The sequence below is a fragment of the Chenopodium album genome, chromosome 7, assembly GCF_948465745.1.
Source record: "Chenopodium album chromosome 7, dcCheAlbu1.1, whole genome shotgun sequence".
NCBI classification, from domain to species: Eukaryota; Viridiplantae; Streptophyta; class Magnoliopsida; order Caryophyllales; family Amaranthaceae; genus Chenopodium; species Chenopodium album.
In genome coordinates this window covers 21,221,021-21,230,935 of record NC_137840.1, presented here as the reverse complement: position 1 = coordinate 21,230,935, position 9,915 = coordinate 21,221,021, and the positions used below count along the sequence as shown (strand labels likewise).

The 9,915-nt window shown below is 34.3% G+C and overlaps 2 long non-coding RNA genes across 3 annotated transcripts; one reads left to right on the top strand and one right to left on the bottom strand.

The window, feature by feature from the left end:
- Positions 1-1,264: 1,264 nt before the first annotated feature.
- LOC145640977 (uncharacterized) lies at positions 1,265-2,764 on the bottom strand. 2 transcript variants are annotated; one of them, XR_014115062.1, is made up of 2 exons: positions 1,689-2,764; positions 1,265-1,599 (listed from the first exon to the last, which is right to left on the bottom strand). It is a non-coding gene; the product is annotated as an uncharacterized LOC145640977 (long non-coding RNA). The 2 variants fall into 2 exon arrangements; XR_014115063.1 differs by having other exon boundaries at positions 2,379-2,764.
- A 585-nt stretch (positions 2,765-3,349) lies between these two features.
- Positions 3,350-8,220, top strand: LOC145640976 (uncharacterized). Its single transcript, XR_014115061.1, has 2 exons — positions 3,350-3,529; positions 7,040-8,220. It is a non-coding gene; the product is annotated as an uncharacterized LOC145640976 (long non-coding RNA).
- Positions 8,221-9,915: the final 1,695 nt, after the last annotated feature.

The following is a 9,915-nucleotide window of genomic DNA, read 5'->3' as shown; positions in this document are numbered from 1 at the left end:
CTCTACTTGGGATGCCATTGTAAACGCTTTCATTGATAGATATAAATGTAATATTCAAGTAAAAGCCGACAATAGACAAATTGAGATTCTAAGACAAAAAGTGAATGAAGGCTTTACTTATTTCTTTAATAAGTGGAGCAAAACTTCCGCTAAGATGATTGAGGTGCCTACCGAAAAAGAATTTGTAAGGATGTTTATCAAGAATCTCCAAGAGAAGTATTCGAAACGTTTGAAATATCAACATAATTTGAATACTTTCAAGGCCGTCTATGACATCGGTATTTAAATCGAAGATGACCTCACAAAGCCAAAAGTTACTAACTATAGTAACCACAGTGGCTGGAAAGGAAAGAAGAACGACAATTCTTCTTCTTCCAAAGACACCTACTCTAGTAACAATGTTACTAACTTTAATCTCAATAAAGTCTTAGGCATGGATAATCAAGGATCTTAAAAGAAGCCCAAAAGAGAGTGCACACCCATTGGAATGACCTATGATGTTGCTTTCGATCGTCTCTACGATCGAGAATTAATCAAACCTATTTGCCTTACCGAGGATCCAACACCAGAAAAGCGATCTTCAAGATGGGATCCAAATTCTTATTGCAAGTACCATCAAGGAAATGGTCATACCACCGATGAATGCTACAGATTTCAAAATCTCATTTAAGATCTCATAGAAGCAAACAAGATCCCATGTCCTCTAGGTAGAAATTCTAAGAAGACCGGGTGATGATAAGCACAAGACACAAGGCGGGCTTCAACGACAAGAGTTCATGACCTCGTTTTCTATTTCTTTTTCATTCTTCCTTTCCCCAATAAGTTTAGCATAGGTAACCTGCATTTTCCTTAATTTTAATTTCACTACTACAAAAATAGGCTAACAAACCCGTCCAAATTGGCTTTAGAGACCCGTCTTTAACGGGTCTCTATCTCAGAGGTCTGTTTGATAAAGAGACCCCTCATTTAGTGGGGTATGTTTGTAAAAACAAACAGACATGATATAAGAGTTAGGCGGTCTGTTAGGCGTGGTATATTAAAGTTACATTAGAAAGGAAAAAGACCTGTTATGTGTGACATGGGGTCTTTTTGAGGGGAGTGAAAAAGACCTGCTATATTATATAACGGGTCTGTCTGATCCCTTTATTTTCAAAAAAAAAATTAATTTTTTTCAATGTAATATTTATTTGAATTTTGAAAGTTTTAATTGTTACCGCTCCATTCAAATTGCTGAAATTTTAAAATTTCAATTACACCAATACAATTCAAAATTAAATAAAATAATATTAATAATATAGAATTTTACAACTACAATTACTCAATCACCAACATAAAATTAAACCCCTTTGGTTCAACAAGTTTAACAAAGATACTTAGCATTCAAGAACACTACCAAAGTATTGTAATTGATATGGAAAAAAAAAATGGTATTGCAATTCATAAACTTGCCAATTGTGATTATTTGGTAATGGAAAGCTAACTAGCTTAAGAAGCCGCACATAATCATATATTTTCTTCTTATAATCGGACTTTTGCTCACCAAGTCACCATCTCCAGTCCCCACCCATTCATTCCAATAATTACTGCAATTGTCACGAACTGGAGAACAAATCAAACACAAAAATTTAGAACATATTAAAAATCAAATTAACCCAAGCATAATTTGGAGTAAAACATCATATCCTCACCAACACAACATTCAATTAATAGATCTTGAGCATCTTATTTTAGTCATTACCGCTGGAAATAAGAAACAAAATGTATTGAAAACTCAATCAAGTCACAGAATATAATGACTATTGACTAGTTCTATTCAAAACCAAGGTAATTGAAGTTTAAAATCTTTGGGAATTTAGTCACAAAGCTAGATGCTTACTGAAAATTTAAGTAACAATTAAGTTTTAAGACATACTATGATGCTACCGAAATTCCATAAAATCGGTAAAATCAGAAATAAGACATTTGGGAAAAAAATGGAGAAAAAAAAAATCAAGAACAGAACCTAAATAATAGATCTAAACAGTAAGTCTTAATTCAATTAAAATGTTCAGATTATAGAATAAATTAAACCGAAAAAAAAACAAGGAACGGTAAATATTGATATGAAACGAGGATTGAATTGGAAATGGGAACTCATTAAAATCCAATATTCACGCAGAAAAATTTCAAAAAAAAAAAAGATAAATTCACCAAATATGAAAACCCAATAATCTTCATGTCACATATAAACTCTAATAACATAAGAAGTATAATTATACTTCAGATTAATTGAGGTTATAGAAGAATTCAAAGCTAACAAGGTTGCCGAGCCTTTTACAAACTCTTCTCGTCAAAACACTGCAGATCCAACGGCGAAAACCAGGACAAGAAATACGAACCAGCAGCACCACCCATATGAATCGGCAGAAAGCAGCGAACGAAAGCAAAGGGTCTTGAAGCTAAGTTGTAAAAATGATTTGTTCCATCCTCAAAGTGCAAGCTCGGGGAGGGGGGATTGCTCCAGCCTTCTAGGTTGATAATTAAAAACAATAATTATGGAGGAAATACATGACATAAGAGATAAGAGGATAGAAAAAAATAATAATTAGTGGATGAAGGGAGGAAGAGAAGCGTTTGTGAAAGTATGAAACTTTAGCAGCTATGGAGTTAATTTCAAGGTGAGTAAATAAGGGAGAGAGAGGGATAGAACTTGTGACTTGCAACTTTGTTAGAAATTTCAATAAAAATTTGATTAAAAAAAATAAAATAAATAAAATGCAAGAGACCCTTTTATTTGGACAACGGGTCTCTTATACATCTCTATTTTTTTTTCAAGTAAGATAAGTGGGCCCTCATGCACATAAAAGACCTGTAAAAATGACAACGGGTCTCTTATATCTATATATATTTTTTATCCACCAAACATAGTGGGTCCTCATGCACATAAGAGACCTGATATCATTGTAATTAGATCTCTTATTTCAATCAGACCCGTTGATTGAGAAAACGGGTCTTTAGTTAGGGGTCTTTTTTCCAAGTTTTGTAGTAGTGTTTGTAGTTTTTTTTTTTCTTTCCTTTTTTCCCTTTTAATAAAATAAGCATTTATTTCCTTGCATACGATAGTAGAAAAAATGCTATTTGTAACGCCCTATTAGTAAATGGCGTATATTATGCTAGTTACAGAAGCATCAGTAGTAACCGACTAAGATAATATACGCCATTTATACTTTCTAGTTTTATACTTTCTCTTAATTTTATTAATTTTTCATTAATTTTTTTTTTGAAAATTAATTTTCATTTAAATTTTGATTAAAGGTAAAAAAAAAAAAAAAGAAAAAAAAAATTAAGGTAGCTCAAAATTCGCAAAAATAAAAAAAACTAACACTTTCGCTCCACCTTCACGACTGCTCCTCCTTCACCCCTTCATTGCGCGCTCCTCCTTCTCCTTCACCTCTCTTCCTTCTCTGTCGCTGCATCTCACTCCATTAATTGTTGTTTTGGTTTGTTCGAATTTGGGATCAGCATCAGGGGATTTTTATCAAAGTTTGAGGTATGTGTTCCTTTTTAATTAGGATTATTTTACTTTCGAATTAGTATTTTTACATGTAAATTCGAATTGATTGTTGCTGTTTTCAATTACTTGATTAATTTTTAATGAAATTAGATTATTAAAAAACCAAGGAAATTAGGTTTTGATGAATAATTTCGAACAAAAAAAATTCAGAAACGATTATTGTTTGTGAATTGCTTTGTGTAATTGGGGTATATGCATGTTTAATTGGGGTATACTTGCCGAGTATGTCAGGCCTTTTTGGTTGGTTTGTTTGATTCCATGAAAATTATGCAATATGCTTCGTCTAGTTGCTGTTGTCATGTGGCGGTTCTGCTTGTGCTTTGTTTGTGCCCTGTGCTACTGATTGTTCCAGAAATTGTTCATGACCATGTGATGTTAAGACTGCTAGTATATAAATTTTTTATGCTTGACTATAAAGTCCTACAACCCTATAAACTTAGGAAGAATTCAGCGCTTACATTATGTAAGAAAATAGTGTGAATTCTCAATTTTTGATATGTTTTAAGATTATTTTGAACTAATTGAAGAATTAGGCTGCTCATTTGATTGATGTTAGGGGCTGTAATTTGTCAATTTCTGGTGTTTTCAAATCATATTGATGACATCTTTTCATCGTTATTACGAATTAATGATCATTTTGAACTTTTGATGATTGATCATCATCTAATTTAATCTTACTGCTTGAACTTACTGACCTGATTCATTGGTTTGCAATCTGTTTTCATCATTAAACAATAGCCAATCAATTTGAAAATGTGTTAATTAAGTTGTTAGAGTCCTTTGTCCTTCAATTTAATTAAACGTCCATAGGTTTGGATTTAGAATTTCTGAGTGAAATTTCTGTAGGTTTTAGATCAAAATTTGTTATTTGTCGTGTTGGATGTTATATCCTTATGGTTGTACTCCTGCACTTTAGTGTCTAATAATGATTCTGAGAAGAAATATTTGCTCTTAACTTGTGTGTGTTTATTAATGTCTGTTTTACCTGTCTAAAACCATAAGGAGAGGGAGCAAGGTTGGAGATTTCCGGCTTGACATGTCAACATTCGCCGCCATTGTTCAGGTTATCACACTTTAACATCAGAACTGATTTCAGAGCTGAAATTCAGAACTGATTTCAGTGCCGAAAATCAGAATTGATTTCAGTGCTGAAATTCAGAACTGATTTCAGAGCTGAAATTCAGAACTGATTTCAGTGCTGAAATTCAAAACTGATTTCAGAGCTGAATTTCAGATCTGAAGTTCAGAATTGAAAATCAGAACTGAATCAAAACTGAAATTCAAGACTGAAAATCAGAACTAAAATCAAAGTTTTGGATCCTTTTGAGTTTTTAGTGACGAGATAATACTTGACCAAATCGCTAATACTTCAACATTTAAATTCAAATCCACAACTTGGATAGCTGCAAAAATGGAATTGTAATATGCATTAACGAGTATTTCTTTGCTTATTTGTTTTGGTGAATCCACAGATGTTTGTGTTTATGATCCATAGTTTAGTTTGATCAGTGAGATTTCCCACAACCTATCAAATTAATGCATATTCGTAGGTGGATAGGCATTTCTTACAGAGATTATTGATTTGGGTTCTTGTAGTATTTACAGTTTTACACTTTGCTATGTGGGTTTGCAGTCATTTGTGTTGTACTTAAGCATTAGGCTTAGTTGCTACTAGATGCCTGCACTAACTGAAATGTAAACGAAACACGTGTGCCTTTGTTGTGGTGATTGGATATTTGGACATATTATGGAATATTCCCTGCCAGCATGCACTGTTTTCCATTTTGAGCATCTGTTATATACCTCTTTCATCTTAAGGAATTGAAGTTAACAATTAGCATTGTTTGTTAAGCAGAACATCTGCCGGCATGCACTATTTTGCACTAAATAAAGCTTATTCAGAGCTGAAATTAAGAACTGATTTCAGAGCTAAAATTCAAAACTAATTTCAGAGCTGGAATTCTAAACTGATAATCAGTACTAAAATGATTCGGGTTGAAATTCAAAGTTGAAAATGAGTTAACACACCAATTTTATTCGGTTATTCCAATTAGTTGTATTGATTTAAACGAAGAAAATGAATTAGTGGTAGCCTGGTAGGCATATATGAAGTGTGCTTGCATTTTGTTCATACTTGTGAGTTTGACTGTTTTTTGAGGTATTTTATCTTGTGGGAGTTGATTGATAATCTCTGGTTGCTGTTCTATTGTAATTGTCTTTGTTTGTTTCTAATGTACTTATTCTAAAAGTTATATGCGTGCTTTTTCTATAATTTGTAGTAAGAAATGAATCGTGATTGGATGTATGTTGAAAATCGAACTCAACCCGAGTTCTTGAACGGGATTGAGGAATTTTGTAGAACTGCTATTGAACACCAGAGGACTTTAAAGGAGAAACAATCTTTTGCCCTTGTCGTGATTGCAACAATGTGAAGAAGTGGAAGGAAATTAGTGTGGTTGAAAACCATTTATTTCGCCGTTGGTTCATGGCAAATTATACCATTTGGTATTGGCACGGTGAGAAAATAATTCCTACAACTAGTAGGTCATCAATCAATGACGCTGATATGTAGAATAGAGAATAATATGATGATAATGAAAGGGATACCGATGATTTTTTCGAGGAGGATCACATTCTTGAGATGATGGATGGTTTGGGTGATCATGTGAACGAAGAATCTCGGATGTTTGAAATGTGTCAAAGGCCGCCGAGACACCTTTATCGTAAGAAAAAAGATGAATTCAATGGGTTCCCAGAGAAACAGTGGTTGCGTGAGCCACTTAGTGGTATAGAGTTGTGGGAGAGAATCAAAGATGTTGAGACAATTTTCGGGAAATTTGGTAAACCTAACTCTATTACGGGTCTTTGGAAAAAGGTGTCTACATTTTGGACTCTTCCTTATTGGAAACACTTGTCTGTTAGACATTGTCTTGATGTTATGCATATTGAAAAAAATGTATGCGATTCAATCATCGGGACATTATTAAATATACCTAACAAGACAATGGATACTAAAGATGTCCAGAAAGACATGAAGCTTGCAAATATTCAACCAAAGTTATGGCCCGTGGAAAATGACGAAACATAAAAGACATTTTTTCCTCGAGCTTGCTACACATTGTCTAGAGAGGAGAAAAAAAAAATATTTTTTGAGTGTTTGTACGGCATCAAAGTACCTACAGGGTATTTGTCGAACATAGCGTCTAGTTTCAATGGCCGATAAGAGATTAATTGGTATGAAATCCCATGATTGCCATGTCATGATGCAAGTGATGTTGCATATTGCACTTCGAGGTCTTTTGCTAAAACATGTCAGGCACACTATTTTTAAAATTTGCCTATTTTTTAATGCCATATGTAACAAGGTGATTGAACTAGATAAACTTGATGAAACGCAAACTGATGTTGTAGAAACATTATGCAAATTTGAGATGTATTTTCCTCCTTCATTTTTTGACATAATGGTTCATTTGGTTGTCCATCTAGTACGAGAAATTAAGGAATGTGGCCCGGTTTTTTTGAGATGGATGTACCCTTATGAGAGACACATGGGAACTTTGAAAGAAAAGGCGACCAACAAAGCACATCCAGAAGGTAGTATTGTTGGAGGTATTATTGCAGAGGAGGCTAGTAACTTTTGTTCTGTGTTCTTAACTATGGCTAAAGAAATTGGAGTTCCAACATCTCGTCATGAAGGCAGAATTCACGGGTAAGGGACGGTCGGTCGTCAGTTTGTGAAGCCTCCATAAGATAGAATCCAGAAAGCTCATCGTTATGTTCTTCAAAACCTTTCAGAAGTCCATCCTTATATAGAAATTCATCTCAATTATTTGAAAAGAATGAATCCAAGAATAGGTACATATGCTTTGATGCAAAAACATAATCATTCTTTTGTTGAATGGTTTCAACACCAAGTGAAGTGTGAGTTAGGGCAACCGAATAATAATGTATCTGATGCGATCAGATGGCTTTCACGGGGTCCTTAATTGTTTGTGAACACTTATGAAGGCTATGACATCAATGGGTATTGTTTCTACACTAGGCGCCAAGATGATAAGAGTGTACATCAAAATAGTGGTGTTATAGTTGTCGCATCTTCTACGGAATACTCAAGCTCTAAGGATGCTAGGCCTATTAATGCAACACAGTCATTTTATGGGGTCATTCAAGAGATATGGGAGCTGAATTATGTTGATTTTGTAGTTCCTGTTTTCCGATGCAGGTGGGCTGACAACCAGCGAGGCAAAAAGATGGATGAACTATTTGGTTTTACTTTAGTGGATTCAAGTCGATTTGTTGATGGGGAGGAGCCCATTGTTTTGGCTTCACAAGCAAAACAAATTTTCTATATAAGGGATAACATTGATCATAACTGGCAGGTTGTTATTTAAGTCAAGAGAAGAATTGTTGGTGTCGAAAATGTTGTCGATGAGGAAGAGTATGACCTATTTGATGATACACCGCCTCTATCTATTGGGGTTCAACCCTTAAGAGAGTGGGAAGACATTTTCGCTGATGAAGAGTATGCCCATGAGGAGGGAGAATATGTTGATACCTAGGCTTAATTTTTTATCAATCTATAGTTCTTTTTAATTATTTGATTAATTTGTAACTATAATACTAGACAATAATGTTATATGACTATAAAACCCCCAGTTTCACTTGGATTTTTGTCTTTGAGCTTTGACATATTAAATGGAATTTTACATAGTTCTTATATATGCGGCACAAGCTTGACTGTTTTTATTGGTATTATAACTTCAAGAGTTGAAAAATAATGTCTCTGCAGGTTGCTTTTATTATTTATATTTGCTTGCTTTGTTACTTACTTGTAGATAGAAACCTTTTATAATATGTAAAAATATAGCTATGTTCATGTGATATTTAATTCTATTAGTATTTGTATTTTGTTTTATGCAGGCACTTCTAGATCAAGGAGCATAAATATGGCCATTCAACAAAGTCAAGAGAAAACTTCCTCAAGCCAAGATGTTGCTTTGCAAGCCACATCATCTAAGAAGAGGAGTAGGGGGCCATCAAAGGCAATACAATCAAGTAAGCCTATGGTGCTTGAATTCAATGATTATGACTTGCCTACTGGTGAATGGGAACCCGTTTACGGAAAACAAATTGGTGCATGTGCTAAGAGATTAGACATCACTGCGAATGAGTATACAAAAATAGATAAAGTGGATCGGGAAAATATATGAGAGGAGACAAAGGTATAAACTATTCACTTACTAGTTAGTCATGTTGCTATTCAAAATATTAGTTAACTTTTTTTTAATCGACAGCGAATGTTCCACATTGAGGATCCAAGTGGAGAAAGGCAAAAAAGGTTTCATAGTGCTGTGGCTTTGCGATTTAGCTGTCACAAGTCGAATTTAAGGGCACGATTCATCACTTTTAAAAACCCATACTCGACCACTTCTCCTAAAGCAAATATGAAGCCATGGGAAGTGTATGAAGGTTACTTTACAGAGGAGAAATGGAAGAGGTTCGAAATATATAGTAAATCAACAGCATTCAAGGTAACTACATATTCACATGCACTGTTAATTAATCAAACAAAAACTGATTGTGAAGAATATGATAATGTTTAACTCTCTTTTCTTTTTTTTTTTCTTTTAAAACAAAAAAACAGGAAAAGAGTGAAAAGGGGAAGGAAAATGTAAAGCTAAACAAATGTCGCCATCTATCACTTGGGTAAAACAGTTTTCAAAGAGCTCGGATAATTTGGAATAAGCAAAAGAGACTTGAAAATAGTTTTCCTGCTCTGGCAGAATCTTCAACTACTGGCAACACTTCCCAGAGCAGTACATAAACTGGTTCTATTTTTGATCGTCGAGCTCTTGAGTGGGTTTTAGCTCATGAAAAGCGGTTGCCAGATGGAACATGGGGCATCGACCCAAAAGATACGGAGACTATTCGAATTGCTAATATAGTTGTATGTCATAGTTTATCAAAACAAAGAAATCTACTGGAATTACAGATTTCTGGTCATCTAATTAACTTTTTCTATGTTTTTTCAAACAGGAAGAGAACTTGCAAAAACAAGCAAAGGAATATGAGGAAGGAGAGTATAAACGATCAGAGCGAGGCGTTGATGCCCTTACTTTGGCATTTGGGAAAAAGGACCATCGTGGATTTGTGAAAGGACTTGGTGGATGTGGGATTGGTGTCGGCTATAGAAAAGCATTTGGCCCGGTAAAAGGTAAAAACATGTCTAAAAGTGGTTGCTCATTACAAGAACTAGATGAATTTAAAGAGAACTTAACTCGAGAATTTGAAGAAAAATTAAAGGAAGGCATTGCAGCAGCTGTAAATTCTTATCTTTCTGATTTCATACCACACATTACTGC